This window comes from Dendrobates tinctorius, unplaced genomic scaffold (genome assembly GCF_039654945.1).
Source record: "Dendrobates tinctorius isolate UK_male_01 unplaced genomic scaffold, ASM3965494v1 ptg000134l, whole genome shotgun sequence".
Classification (NCBI taxonomy): domain Eukaryota; kingdom Metazoa; phylum Chordata; class Amphibia; order Anura; family Dendrobatidae; genus Dendrobates; species Dendrobates tinctorius.
The window spans coordinates 9002755-9018147 of NW_027361802.1; the positions used below are offsets into that span (position 1 = coordinate 9002755).

General features: G+C 44.1%; 1 protein-coding gene across 2 annotated transcripts in view; it reads left to right on the forward strand.

The window, feature by feature from the left end:
• The window catches only part of ENTREP1 (endosomal transmembrane epsin interactor 1), a 208633-nt gene that overhangs the window by 167401 nt on the left and 25839 nt on the right, over positions 1–15393 (forward strand). The gene's annotated exons all lie outside the window — the stretch shown is intronic.

Below are 15393 nucleotides of genomic sequence, written 5' to 3' on the forward strand. Positions count from 1 at the left end.
ATGATTCACAGACTTTTAAGAACTCTGATATGGGCTGGAGTTTGTACGGCAACCATTTCAATTTTCCACTGGCACGGCCTCTTCCCCAAACCCAAACTCCACCACTGCCATTTGTAGTGGTTGGGGATGAGGCATTTCAGATGTGCCCAAACCTGCTGAAGCCGTACTCCAGCCGTGACTTGGACCACCGCAAGAAAATTTTCAACTACAGGCTTACGAGGGCTCGCAGGACTGTAGAGTGCGCCTTTGGCATTCTAGTGTCCAGATGGCGAATTCTCAGCACCGCCATCAATCTCAAAATGGAAACAGTGGATGAGGTGGTGAAGGCCTGCGTGGTTCTGCACAATTTTGTTATGGCAAAGGAGCGGCCGAACTTTGACATGGATGAGCCTGCTGCCAACCCTTTGCCAGATTTTACTCAGCACCCTCTTCGGTCCTCAGTCGAAGTTGCCCAAATGAGGGACCAATTTGCAGACTTCTTTTTATCCGATGTTGGTCATGTAGCATGGCAGGATCAAATGGTTTAATAGTTTTGTTGTTTGTTAAAAATAAAATACATGGTTTTTTATACCTGTACCCAGTGTACTGTGTCTTAATAAACTCCACTACTCACCTGCCCAGGTTAAAGTGAAGAAAGGGAAACCACCATAAAAAAAATATATATATATATATATATATATAATATATATATATATATATATATATATATATATATATATTATATATATTTATATATATATATATTTATATAAATATATATATATATATATAAATATATATATAAATATATATATATATATATATATATATATTTATATAAATATATATATATAAATATATATATATAAATATATATATATATTTATATAAATATATATATTTATTTATTTATATATATTTATATAAATATATATAAATATAAATAAATATATATATTTATATAAATATATATTTATATAAATATATATAAATTTATATAAATATATATATATTTATATAAATATATATATATATATTTATATATATATTTATATTTATATATATATATTTATATATATATATATATATATATATATTTATATAAATATATATATAAATAAATAAATATATAAAAATATATATATATTTATATATATATATATATATATATATATATATATATATATATATATATATATATATATATAAATATATTATTTATTTTTTTTTTTTGGTGGTTTCCCTTTCTTTACTTTATACCGGATGGTCAGCCATCCAACTCTGAAAGGGATACTATATTTCATTTTTTTTTTTATTTATATATATATATATATATATATATATATATATATACACTCACTGGCCACTTTATTAGGTACACCATGCTAGTAAGGGGTTGGACCCCCTTTTGCCTTCAGAACTGCCTCAATTCTTCGTGGCAGAGATTCAACAAGGTGCTGGAAGCATTCCTCAGAGATTTTGGACCATATTGACATGATGGCATCACACAGTTGGCGCAGATTTGTCGGCTGCACATCCCTGATGCGAATCTCCCGTTCCACCACATCCCAAAGATGCTCTATTGGATTGAGATCTGGTGACTGAGGAGGCCATTTGAGTACAGTAAACTCATTGTCATGTTCAAGAAACCAATCTGAGATGATTCGAGCTTTATGACATGGCGCATTATCCTGCTGAAAGTAGCCATCAGATGTTGGGTACATTGTGGTCATAAAGGGATGGACATGGTCAGCAACAATACTCAGGTAGGCTGTGGCGTTGCAACGATGCTCAATTGGTACCAAGGGGCCCAAAGAGTGCCCAGAAAAAATTCCCCACACCATGACACCACCACCACCAGCCTGAACCGTTGATACAAGGCAGGATGGATCCATGCTTTCATGTTGTTTACGCCAAATTCTGACCCTACCATCCGAATGTCGCAGCAGAAATCGAGACTCATCAGACCAGGCAACGTTTTTCCAATCTTCTACTGTCCAATTTCGATGAGCTTGTGCAAATTGTAGCCTCAGTTTCCTGTTCTTAGCTGAGAGGAGTGGTACCCAGTGTGGTCTTCTGCTGCTGTAGCCCATCTGCCTCAAAGTTCGACGCACTGTGCGTTCAGAGATGCTCTTCTGCCTACCTTGGTTGTAACGGGTGGCAATTTGAGTCACTGTTGCCTTTCTATCAGCTCGAACCAGTCTGCCCATTCTCCTCTGACCTCTGGCATCAACATGGCATTTCCGGCCACAGAACTGCCGCTCACTGGATTTTTTTTCTTTTTCGGACCATTCTCTGTAAACCCTAGAGATGGTTGTGCGTGAAAATCCCAGTAGATCAGCAGTTTCTGAAATTCTCAGACCAGCCCTTCTGGCACCAACAATCATGCCACGTTCAAAGGCACTCAAATCACCTTTCTTCCCCATACTGATGCTCGGTTTGAACTGCAGGAGATTGTCTTGACCATGTCTACATGCCTAAATGCACTGAGTTGCCGCCATGTGATTGGCTGATTAGAAATTAAGTCTTAACACACAGTTGGACAGGTGTACCTAATAAAGTGGCCAGTGAGTGTATATAGATATATATATATATATATATATATAGATATAGATATATATATAAAAAAAAAATGAAATATAGTATCCCTTTCAGAGTTGGATGGCTGACCATCCGGTATAAACTAAAGAAAAACAAACCATAGTGTACGGCGCAGTGTGTGCAGGCGGCGAAAGACACAATAACCAAACATTATTTTGAAATAAAAATATAACATTTATTTTACTTATTTTTGAGTTGGTGGAAACTGGGGGGTGTGGAGGGATGAGGAACGGCTTTGGGTGGAGTAAGGGGTTCTAGGGGAAGGAGGAACCAAAGAAGTGGGGGAAGGGAGCCGAGGCAAGGAAAGTTGTGAAGTGGGAGGTGAGGGAGGAGGGAGGGTCAGAGTCCTCCTCTTTGTTTTTTTATGACGGTGGCCCGTCGTCTTGCTGCTGTCCTCGCTAGAGCCTGAGGACTGGCTAGACCCCGGGGACCGCCTTGAGCCTCTGGACCGCCTTGAGCCTCTGGAACGCCTGGAGGCTGTGGACTGGCTGGAGCTGGGGGACCGCCTGGCGCTTGTGGACCGCCTGCCAGGATCTTGTACCTGCTGTGGCATGCTGGTGGTGGTGGATGTCCTGGCAGGGGCCGTAAATATTGAATGCGGGTCCCCCAGCTGATGCTGCTCCGAGGTGGTGGTGCTGGTGGTGGTAGCGGTCCATGCAGGCGTGGTGGCTGTGGCGGTCCATACCGGGGTGGTCCTCCCGCTGGTGGTGGTGGTGGCGGCGCTACAGGCAGGGGTGGTGACGACGGGCCATCCAGTGGTGGTGGCAGCAGTGGTGGGCCAGGCAGGAGCAGCGCTTGGCATGGTGTTGGCGGGTAAGTGTCCAGCTGCACTCGGACTTGGGGCGGTATATTGGTGTCCGGCGAGGCTTGGAAGTGTGGTGGCTGTGCAGTGATATGCAGCAGAAGTAGGTAATGCTGTAAAACGAGTCAGGGGTGGCACCGGTGGAAATGCCACCGCTGACTGCTGCATAATCCTACTCTGCTGCATAGCCTGCATAAAAGCATTGTTGCAGGCCTGCATGACAGTCAACTGGAGGTCAGGGGTAAGGTGTTCCGCCGTGTCCCGAGCTATTTGGGTGTAAAAATGATGCGCTGGTCTGGCGAGGTCGACTTCCAGGCGCTCAAGGCGACCCTCGATAGACTTGTAGCGTTGGTCCAAAAGGAGGAAACCACTCTCAAGTCTATCGGAGAGTGCCTTGAGGCTACTCTGAAAGACCGAGCTCAATTCAACGAACTCGGGCATGAGAGGCCTGTCCGAGGTCCTCTGCCGCTGCTGGCGGGAAGTGCCCGCAAAACCAGTGGCAGAGACCTGGGACAGGGGAACACCTGAGCGACCAGCTTCCTGGTCTCCAGATGACTGTGGTGCAGACCTGCAAGGTGCTTCCTCGCTGATGGATGGCTGGGAGGGGTCCGGGGCAGCTTGATGAAGGACCGCTTCGGGCCCAGGTTGCAGGGTGCTGCTCCAGGTGCTGTGAAAAGAAAAGAAAGAAATTACTACCATAAATTAACAATCGCCAACTCCTGTGGAATAGAAAAGCACAGAATAAAACACAATACAACTAGAAAATACTTACGTTCGGGAGGCAAGGACCGGTCTTAAAAATGCCAAGGCACGATGGTATCTGTACTTTGTGCCGGTCCTTGCCGCAGCACCACTGCGAACCTGCTTCTCCTGACGGATATCCCTGTTGAAGCGGTCCTTCATCGAGCGCCAACGGGTTCTGACTTTGTTCACTGTGGTGGAAAAAAAAAAAAAAGAAAAAAGTAAGACTATGCACTGGAGGCTGTGATCATCCAACTGTGTGTGATGATAGAAACTCCATGGAGTTAATAGCATCACACACAGTTGGGTGATCCCGGCCAAGATCACTGCTGCATCACACTGCATTTAAATACTTACGAAAATCCTTGCGGACCCGGGGAGAGGCGTGGTCCCAGCCATCCATCAGCGATGCGGCCACCTCGTTCCAGAGCCGCCGGATCACCACGTTGTCCGAGTGCAGTTGGTGACGGGTGTCCCACAACGGGACTCGCTCCTGGACTAGACGAATGAGCTCGTCGTTGTCCAGGGCGAGGTCCTCCTCCCGCTGTGGAGCCTAGAAAAGAAAGACAAACATTAATCTTTGAAAGATTTTAAAATAAAAAATCTCGAAAACTAGCTGAAGAGCCCGGCGCTGCCCGGGCATAGTAACTAACTGTGGTTAGTTATAGAAAATTATAATTATCCTCCATCCCATAGTCCCGTGCCCATATACCATCATACATATCCTCCATCCCATAGTCCTGTGCCCATATACCCATCATACATATTCGCCATCCCATAGTCCTGTGCCCATATAACCATCATACATATTCGCCATCCCATAGTCCTGTGCCCATATACCCATCATACATATTCGCCATCCCATAGTCCTGTGCCCATATACCCGTCATACATATCCTCCATCCCATAGTCCCGTGCCCATATACCATCATACATATCCTCCATCCCATAGTCCCATGCCCATATACCCATCATATATATCCTCCATCCCATAGTCCCGTGCCCATATACCATCATACATATCCGCCATCCCATAGTCCCGTGCCCATATACCCAAACAAACAAACATACACACACACACACATATACACATACACACATACATACTTTGAGCTTTAGATATTGATACACAAGCCATGAAAAAATTTTTTGTTTTAAATGAAAATAAATGCAAAAAAAAGCAACAAACATCGAAAAAACCAACCATGAAAATTTAAAAAAAAAACTTTAAAAAATACCAAAAAAATAAAAATAAACCAGCCTAGAAAATAAGTAAAAAAAAAAAACAGTCCGTCTGTACTTACATCACGTCTTCCCTCCCGCACTTGGCCTTGCTGCTCCTGCCGTTCCTCCGGTGGTGGTGGCGTGATGGAGGATGAGGTCTGAAAATTAAACCAAAAAAATTAACCACATGTGTTTATTTTTTCCAATCCATACGGAAGCATGGTACTCACTTCTTCTGCCTCTTGCCCTGTCCCGGGGACATATTCCTCACCAGATGAAGACATGCTGCAATAAAAAAAAAAAGAGACATAAGTACTATAGAAATGTATTGAAATTTCAGCCAGACATTAGGTTTTTCATACTTACATTGGTGCAGCTTGTGCTGTGTGTCCACTCGTGAGCAATCCTTAAAGTATTGTGGAATCCCAGTGCCCACACCATTTTATCACCTTGGTTTAATTTTTTTTTTTTACTGTCTAGACCACATTTCAGTCGTGTTTATCTTAAAAACGCATGTGCATAAAAACGCAAGCGTGCGCAAGACCATGCGCACGTATGCGCTACCATAGGCTCCAATGTGGAGTTTTTGCGCATTCCGTGCGCAAGCGTGCGCATGCGTTTTTTTGACGAGACAGGGCGGAACCAAAAATGCAACATGTTGCGTCTGACGCGCCTGGCGCGAAAGACAAAAAAACGCATGCGCACGAAAGCGCAAGTATGCGCAAGACCATGCGCACATCATGTTAAATATAGGTGCGCAGTGCGCATGCGCACTGGTGCGCACGATGCGTTGCGCACAAAAGCGCAAATGTGAAACCAGCCTAAGACAATCCAGGTTGGAGAGCTCCAGGAGACCAACTGAACTGCTTAACCCTTGCACTGCCAGAAAGGAAAAAAACTGTACTGTTTAATTAAATGGTGAAGCAATTCTAATCAGTGCGGGAGTTCGTGTCTGTCGCGGTATACCCTTAAGGCCCTTTTACATTTAGCGATGCACCAGCGATCCAACCAGCGATCCGACCCGGTCAGGATCGCTGGTGCATCGCTAAATGATCGCTAGTGAGCTTTCATACAGAAAGATCTCACAGCGATGCAGCAGCGACGCAGCGCACGATACTTACCATTCACACACAGCGATCCTGCGTCCTCCCGCCCGCTTCCAGCGTCGCTCGTCGTCACAGCAGGAAGTCTCAGCAGGAAGCGCCCGACGAGAAATGGAGCCGGACATTCTCGCGCGATCAGCGATGGACAGCGGGGGAGCCGGTCGTTGGTAAGTATCACACATAGCGATATCGCTAGCAATATCGCTATAACGTCACAAAACCAGTGACCTTTTAGCGATATTGCTAGCGATATTGCTTAGTGTAAAACCCCCTTTAATCTCTCCAAAACAGAACGTATATTCTTATGTTTCCTCCTTCTACTAACCTACCTAATCTTGAAATTTCCATTTCTATGTATGGTGCTACCAGGGCCAGTTTTAGACAAAGTGAAACCCTGGGCAAAAGTTTAGAGTGGGACAATAATGAAGTCATTCGACGCTTGTTTCCCTGCCTCTTTACACCAGCTAAGAATGATGGGCATAGAAAGATCACTATTAGATCAATCTGTCCCCATACAGTATCATGTTATCAGCAGCCTATCTGCAGTTTTCAGCCAGGAATATGGTGAAGAAAACAATGATTTTTGTTCTGGCATAAACAATATAATCACTCAATGAATAGGCTGAATTTTGCTTGTTCAGTATAATATAATAAATGCGGCCCTCCTCATAGAGTAGAATGCGGGCCTCCCCATAGAGTACAATGCACCCCCATAGAATACAATGTACCCCCCCATAGAGTATAATGCACCCCCCATAAAGTACAATACAGCCCTCTCATAGAGTAAAATGCAGACCCACTCAAAGAGTATAATGTGACCCCCCCATACAGTATAATACAACTTCCCTTATAGAATATAATCCTTCCCCCCCACACACAGTATAATGCGGCCCCCCACACACACTATAATGCAGCCCCCCACACACAGTAGAATGCAGCCTCCCCCACACACAAGCACAGTATAATGCAGCCCCCAACCCCCCACACAAACACAGTATAATGCATTCCCGACTCCCCACACACACAGTATAATGCAACCTCCTCTCACACACACAGTATAATGCAGCCCCAACCCCCCACAAAACACACAGTATAATGCAGCCCCCAACCCCCTCCCCCACACACAGTATAATGCAGCCCCCAACCCCCTAGACATACAGTATAATGCAGCCCGCAACTCTTTACGCACACCCCACACACAGTTTAATGCAGCCCCAAACCACCACACACAAATACACAGAATATTGCAGCCCCCCCACACAATATAATGCAACCCCCGACCCCTCCTCCACACACACAGTATAGTTTAGCTCACACACTCACTATAACGCATATACACACACACTATAATACAGTCCCGCGGTCCAGCAGTACACACCAGAGGCGTATCTACAGTGGGGAAAAAAAGTATTTAGTCAGTCAGCAATAGTGCAAGTTCCACCACTTAAAAAGATGGGAGGCGTCTGTAATTTACATCATAGGTAGACCTCAACTATGGGAGACAAACTGATAAAAAAAAATCCAGAAAATCACATTGTCTTTTTTTTTTTCATTTTATTTGCATATTATGGTGGAAAATAAGTATTTGGTCAGAAACAAAATTTCATCTCAATACTTTGTGATATATCCTTTGTTGGCAATGACAGAGGTCAAACGTTTTCTGTAAGTCTTCACAAGGTTGCCACACACTGTTGTTGGTATGTTGGCCCATTCCTCCATGCAGATCTCCTCTAGAGCAGTGATGTTTTTGGCTTTTCGCTTGGCAACACGGACTTTCAACTCCCTCCAAAGGTTTTCTATAGGGTTGAGATCTGGAGACTGGCTAGGCCACTCCAGGACCTTGAAATGCTTCTTACAAAGCCACTCCTTCATTGCCCTGGCGGTGTGCTTTGGATCATTGTCATGTTGAAAGACCCAGCCACGTTTCATCTTCAATGCCCTTGCTGATGGAAGGAGGTTTGCACTCAAAATCTCACGATTCATGGCCCCATTCATTCTTTCATGTACCCGGATTAGTCGTCCTGGCCCCTTTGCAGAGAAACAGCCCCAAAGCATGATGTTTCCACCACCATGCTTTACAGTAGGTATGGTGTTTGATGGATGCAACTCAGTATTCTTTTTCCTCCAAACACGACAAGTTGTGTTTCTACCAAACAGTTCCAGTTTGGTTTCATCAGACCATAGGACATTCTCCCAAAACTCCTCTGGATCATCCAAATGCTCTCTAGCAAACTTCAGACGGGCCCGGACATGTACAGGCTTAAGCAGTGGGACACGTCTGGCACTGCAGGATCTGAGTCCATGGTGGCGTAGTGTGTTACTTATGGTAGGCCTTGTTACATTGGTCCCAGCTCTCTGCAGTTCATTCACTAGGTCCCCCCGCGTGGTTCTGGGATTTTTGCTCACCGTTCTTGTGATCATTCTGACCCCACGGGGTGGGATTTTGCGTGGAGTACCAGATCGAGGGAGATTATCAGTGGTCTTGTATGTCTTCCATTTTCTAATTATTGCTCCCACAGTTGATTCCTTCACTCCAAGCTGGTTGGCTATTGGAGATTCAGTCTTCCCAGCCTGGTGCAGGGTTACAATTTTGTTTCTGGTGTCCTTTGACAGCTCTTTGGTCTTCACCATAGTGGAGTTTGGAGTCAGACTGTTTGAGGGTGTGCACAGGTGTCTTTTTATACTGATAACAAGTTTAAACAGGTGCCATTACTACAGGTAATGAGTGGAGGAAAGAGGAGACTCTTAAAGAAGAAGTTACAGGTCTGTGAGAGCCAGAAATCTTGATTGCTTGTTTCTGACCAAATACTTATTTTCCACCATAATATGCAAATAAAATGGAAAAAAAAACAGACAATGTGATTTTCTGGTTTTTTTTTTCTCAGTTTGTCTCCCATAGTTGAGGTCTACCTATGATGTAAATTACAGACGCCTCTCATCTTTTTAAGTGGTGGAACTTGCACTATTGCTGACTGACTAAATACTTTTTTTCCCCACTGTAGGTGTTCAGCTTATGGGGGGGGGGGCGAAACATCTGAGTGGGCCCCTAACAGGAGGACATGTCATTGGTGCAACCTGTGCAACTCCACATCGGTGCAAGAGGTAAAGGGGTCCATTTCTAATTCCAAAAAAGGTGCAATTTTGCATTTTTAGGAGCTCTTGGGCTGCAAACGGCCCATATATTGTTCTTGCACAGGGGCCCTTTCGGTCTGTGTCCGCCTGTGGCCCCTAACCAGGTAATCATGATTATAACTATGGGTGGTATAGGGGAACCTCAGGAGATGACCGCACTGTTATTGAAAATGAAACTCTATACAAAGACCAGCACTGATATTAGCGCCATATGATGACATAAAGGGGTAGATAACAGTCCTGCAGAACATATAGAGATTACAGTACAGTTACAGATGGTGACTTACAGATAACATTCATTTTGGAGGAGTCATTCACTTTTCCCGTCTTTTCCATCTGGCCCAGACCGACATGTCGACTTCTCCAGCCAAGACTCATCTGCAGAGATTACAACAGACACATCTGACTTCTCACATTTCCAGCACCGTTCACATGTAGAATCATGAAATTCTAGAATGGTAGAGTTGGAAGGGACCCCCAGAGTCATTGTGTCCAACCCCCTGCTCAATGCAGGATTCACTAAACCATCTCAGACAGATGTCTGTCCAGCCTCTGCTTGAAGGCTTCCATTGAAGGAGAACTCACCACCTCTCATGGCCGCCTGTCCAACTCATTGATCACCCTCACTGTCAAAAAGTTTTTCTAATATCTAATCTGTATCTTCTCCCTTTCAGTTTCATTCCATTGCTTCTCGTGTTTCCATGTGAAAATGTATTCCCAACCTGCGCAAACTCCTCATCCTGCTGATACTCCAATATTGAACCGCTGCTGCGTATGTGTCCTTATTACTGCACCTACTGTGTGGTACAAAAACAGCTCCACTTACTGCCCCATATAGTAACACCACCACTGTGCCCCTTACATTGTAATAATGCCTCCTTTATGCTCTCTAGATGGTAAAATTGCCCCCTAGAAAATATTAATTTCCTGTGCATGTGCCCTCCAAATTTTGCCCCTATAAAGTAATAATATGCCATGTGCAACTTTAATGGTCACAATACTGAGAGCCCCTATAACAATAATGTTTAAGTGCCCACTTAACAATTAATAATGTCCCTGAGATACCCATGTATAACTCCTCTATATACAGTACAGTATGGTGGGCCCACAGCTCCCCTATACACCATATGATGATCCCAGAGCTCCCCTATACACAGTATGATGATCCCACAGCTCCCTTATACACAGTATGATGTCACCTAGAGTTCCCCTATACATATAATGATGTCCCCACTGCTCGTCCAATACACAGTATAATAGTTAATAGTGTTCTGACACCATGCGGCCCCCGCACTGAGAGTCTCACTGCCAGGAGGAAATTAACTTTATTCCTCCAGGAAGTCTTGCTCTTCCAGTCATAGGGGTTGCAGTCCCCGCTCTGTGCATAGAGAGTGGCAGCTGTAACCTCACCCCGACACTCACTGACAGCCGCCTCAGCACCATCTGCCACCCAGTAGCTACTCTACTGGTGTTCCTAGAAATAATAATGCTTCTTAAGTGCCCACTTAATATTTAACTGAGTCCCCCCTTTGTACAGTAATGGCCCTAGCATCGCTGATGTGAGAAGGGGGTCATGTGACGACTCTTTCGGCTCCTAATTATCATCTATTGAGTGAAGTGAAACTTATCTAGTCAACATGTGCAAATAGCAAATATGAGTGCATGGCCGCCTGATCGCACCAGTGGTCTTGGGGTCTCATGACGACAGGCGCACCCCATCATGATTTTGCTGTCTGTAGTATCAGAGTGACTGCAGACATTTATCCCAAGCCTTTAATAACTTTATAATAATAATAAATTGCTTATTATTAAATAGAATGCAGCTCGTGGTTACTGTATTGTTATACTTGTTAGGGGGCAGACAGAAGGACTTATTTCTCGTGCGAGGATCGCATTGCAATCCTTGGACTGACCGTCAGCTCTCCATGCCTGAGTGTGACAGATGCACAGTAATCCATCACGCTCATGTCAGGACCAGTATCGGCCAGTCCTGACGTATGAGTTGTGCCTTTATGCTAATACTTATCCTTGTTATACTAATACTGAAATGTTAATATGTTATTAAAGTATTAACGCTACTAACCTGTATTGTTATGCTTTTTATACTGATACTTATAAAAGACCAAGCTCACAAGTATAAAAAGCCCCCTATCTCCCCCCATGCCCCTCCCACACCCCAACAGGCCATCCTCTCACATTCCCCCCAGTGCTCTGTCCCCCCATCCTCACAATACCCCCATCCCCTCACATTCACCCCCCGTGCCCTGTCCCCCCTCCCCCACAATACCCCCAGCATCTCGCATTCACCCCTAGTGCTCTGTCCCCCCTCCCCACAATACCTCCATCCTATCACATTAACCCACAGTGCTTTGTCCCCCTTCCCCACAATTCCCCCATCCTCTTACATTCACCCCCAGTGCTCTGTCCCTCCTCCCCCACAATACCCCATCTTCTCACATTAACCCCCAGTGCTCTGTCCCCCCTCCCCTACAATACCCCCATCCTCTCACATTCACCCCCAGTGCTCTGACCCCCTTCCCTCACAATACCTCCATCCTTTCACATTCACTCCCAGTGCCCTGACCCCCTCCCCTCAATTCACCCATCCTCTCACATTCACCCCCAGTGCTCCATCCCCCTCCCCCACAATACCCCCATCCTCTCACATTCACCCCCAGTGCTCTGTCCCCCTCCCTAACAATACCGCCATCCTCTCATTTTCACCCCCAGTGCTCTGTCCCACCTCCCCCACAATACCCCATCCTCTCACATTCACCCCCCATGCCCTGGACCCCGTCCCCCATAATACCCTCATCCTCTCACATTCACTTCACCCCCAGTGCCCTGTCGCCTCTCCCTCACAATACCCCATCCTCTCACATTCACCCCCAAGTGACCATGACATGCCAAAACTGAATGAATTTAATAAATTCCATCCCCACTAACCGATGAGGTTCACAGGCAGTGAGACAGGACCAGGAAGTGTCCTGTTTAATGCACAGAGGGCATTAGGACCCAGTGTGCCTGAGACAATCAGAGCCTGCATGGCAGAAACTAACTGCAGCTGCTGCCGGTCAGGAAGCAGCTCCTCGGATGAGACAGCAGCACCGTACACTGCATGGACTGAGGCTCTGCAATCTGCCACTGTGCAGAGTCTGTCAGACAGGGAAGCATTGTGCTGCTCTCTCCCTGACACCTCAGATAGGGCCAAATGACAAAAGTGGTCATGTCTCCCAGTGGACCCCACATATGACGGGCCCGAGGCAACAGACCCCCTCTGCCCCCCCAGTAGCTAGGCTACTAGTACACACGTACACAAACATTAATGCAGACACACACACACAATACCTCTACCTGTTCCCCCGCTGCTCTGGCTTCTGCAATGCGTTTCATCGGCTTCACTGCTGGCACAGCTTGGTGTACGTTGAAGTGACATCATCGCGTGCGCGCCTAGTCAGAAACGGAGGTGGAATGATAGGAGAGAGTGTCATCTGACGCTCTCTCCTCAATCACTGCTTTCTTTCAACTGTATCACCGTGTATGATGCCTATAAGTTGAACGTGGGGATGGGGACGCGGTACTGGGCCCCTCTTACTCACAGGCCCCATAGCGGCTGCGTAGTGTATCGCTATTAGTGGCAAGCCACTGGCTGGGGGCTCCTGGGGAAGTGGGGGCCCTAGACAGCTGCCTAGTCTGTCGGCCCCTAATGCCAGCCCTGGGTGCTACCATAATTCCCAGGCAGTATGTCCACTATCTTGAGTAATATTTGACTCGGATCATTCTTTCGCTCCTTATATCCAATACCGCTCCTGTCACATGCAGCTCAAGAATATCTGCAGAATCCAAACTTTTCTTACCTTTTAAGCTGCAAAACCTTTTCCTGTTGCTTTGATTCATTCTCGTCTTTATTACTACATTTTTCCCTCTCCAGTCTATCTTGAATACTGCAGCCAGTCTCATATTTCTGTCCAGCCACTACACCGAAGCCTCCACCCTGTGCCTGTCATGGCACTGGTTGTACATCCTCTATAGAATACAACATAAATTGATGACACTCACCCACAAAGATCTTAATAATTCTGCTCCATCTCCTTTCTCATCTCTAATTACCACCATAGCCCTTCGCCCTCCATTCTGATAATGTTCCAGAACTAACATCTTCCATAATCTGAATATCACACTCAGAAAATCATCATAGGGTTATTTCTTACTATTTACAAACTGCCATGAAGCAAATAAACCCTAACTAATGATTCCTAAAATATAACCTTTATTTAGTAGTTAATATAGAGCTAATGTGAAAATTTTAAAATCACACTAGTTAGTGGTAATCAAACATTATAGAAAAACCTTTGTATTTTTGGTCAATGGGATGTTAGTTATAGGTGATGGTGACTGATTATTGCTGGGAAAATTACCCAGTCATTTTATTAAAGAATTTATCATCAAACCTCTCATGGGATACAGTTATTCAGATGTCAAAAGGTAGAAGATAGTAACTAATTCCTGCTAGGTTATGTGCCAAAAAGCATTCTGTATTTTTGTAAAATGTGTCAACCAATCTGTGCAAGGGGGATTCATAAGTCTCCAAATTCATTTGGACAACCCCTTTAACTATGCTAAATAAAGGTTATATTTTAGGAATCTTTAGTTAGTGTTCATTTGCCTCACAGCAATTTGTAAATAGCAATACGATTACCGCAATACCAGAATTGTATCGGGTTTTTATGTTTGGCTGCTGTCACAAAGATGCTTTTTATTTTTGCATCACCATATTTTGAGAGCTATAATCTTTCTCTATTTCTGCCGACAGAGTCATGTGAGAGCTTGTTTTTTTGCAGAAAAAGTTGACGTTTTTATTGGTACCATTTTCCGGTACTTAAATTTTTTTTATTGCTTTCTATTCCGATTTTTCAGAGGTAGAATGAACAAAAAACAGCAATTCGGGAATTTTTTTTGTTTTTTTTTTCTATACCGTTCCACGTGTGGTAAAAGTGATGAGATAGTTTTATTCTTCGGGTCAGTATGATGACAGCGATACCTAATTTATATCATTTTTTTATGTTTTGGTGCCTTTACACAATAAAAACTATTTTATAGAAAAAAAACATTATTTGTGCATAGCTTTATTCGGATAGCTATAGCTTTTTTATTTCCTCGCTGATGGAGCTGTATGGCAGCTTGTTTTTTTCCGGGACAAGATGACATTTTCAGCGGTAACATTTTTATTTACAGTCAAATTTTTAATTGTGTTTTGTTCCACTTTTTTTTGCAGCATGATTAAAAAAAGCATTGTTTTTGTGCCATGGTTTTTATTTTATTCTTTTTACGAAGTTCACTGAAGGGGTTAAATAGTGTGCCAGTTTCATACTTGAGGTCAGTTAGAACAAGGTGATACCAAATATGTGTACTTTTTTTTTACATAAATACATATATTTTTTGGTATAATATTTTTTCTATATTTTTATTTATTTTGTGATTTGAAAAAAAAAATTTTCACAATTTTTTTTTTTTTTTTTTACTTTTTTCTTATTTTTTTTTTACTTAGTCCCTATATGGGACTTTAACTTTTGTTACTTTGATTGCTGGTATAATGCATTGCAATGCACCAACATTGCAATTCTTGATACCTGTCAGTATTACACTGACAGAAGCCTCATAGACCATGCTGCTAGCATGGTCTAAAGAGGCCACTGTAACTGGCAAACCTGGAGTTCATCCTGATGACCTCAGCTTGCCATAACAACAATCGATTGGGCCTGCGCAATAATGTCTCGGGTCACCAATCAGAAGGGAGATAGGAGCCCCTCC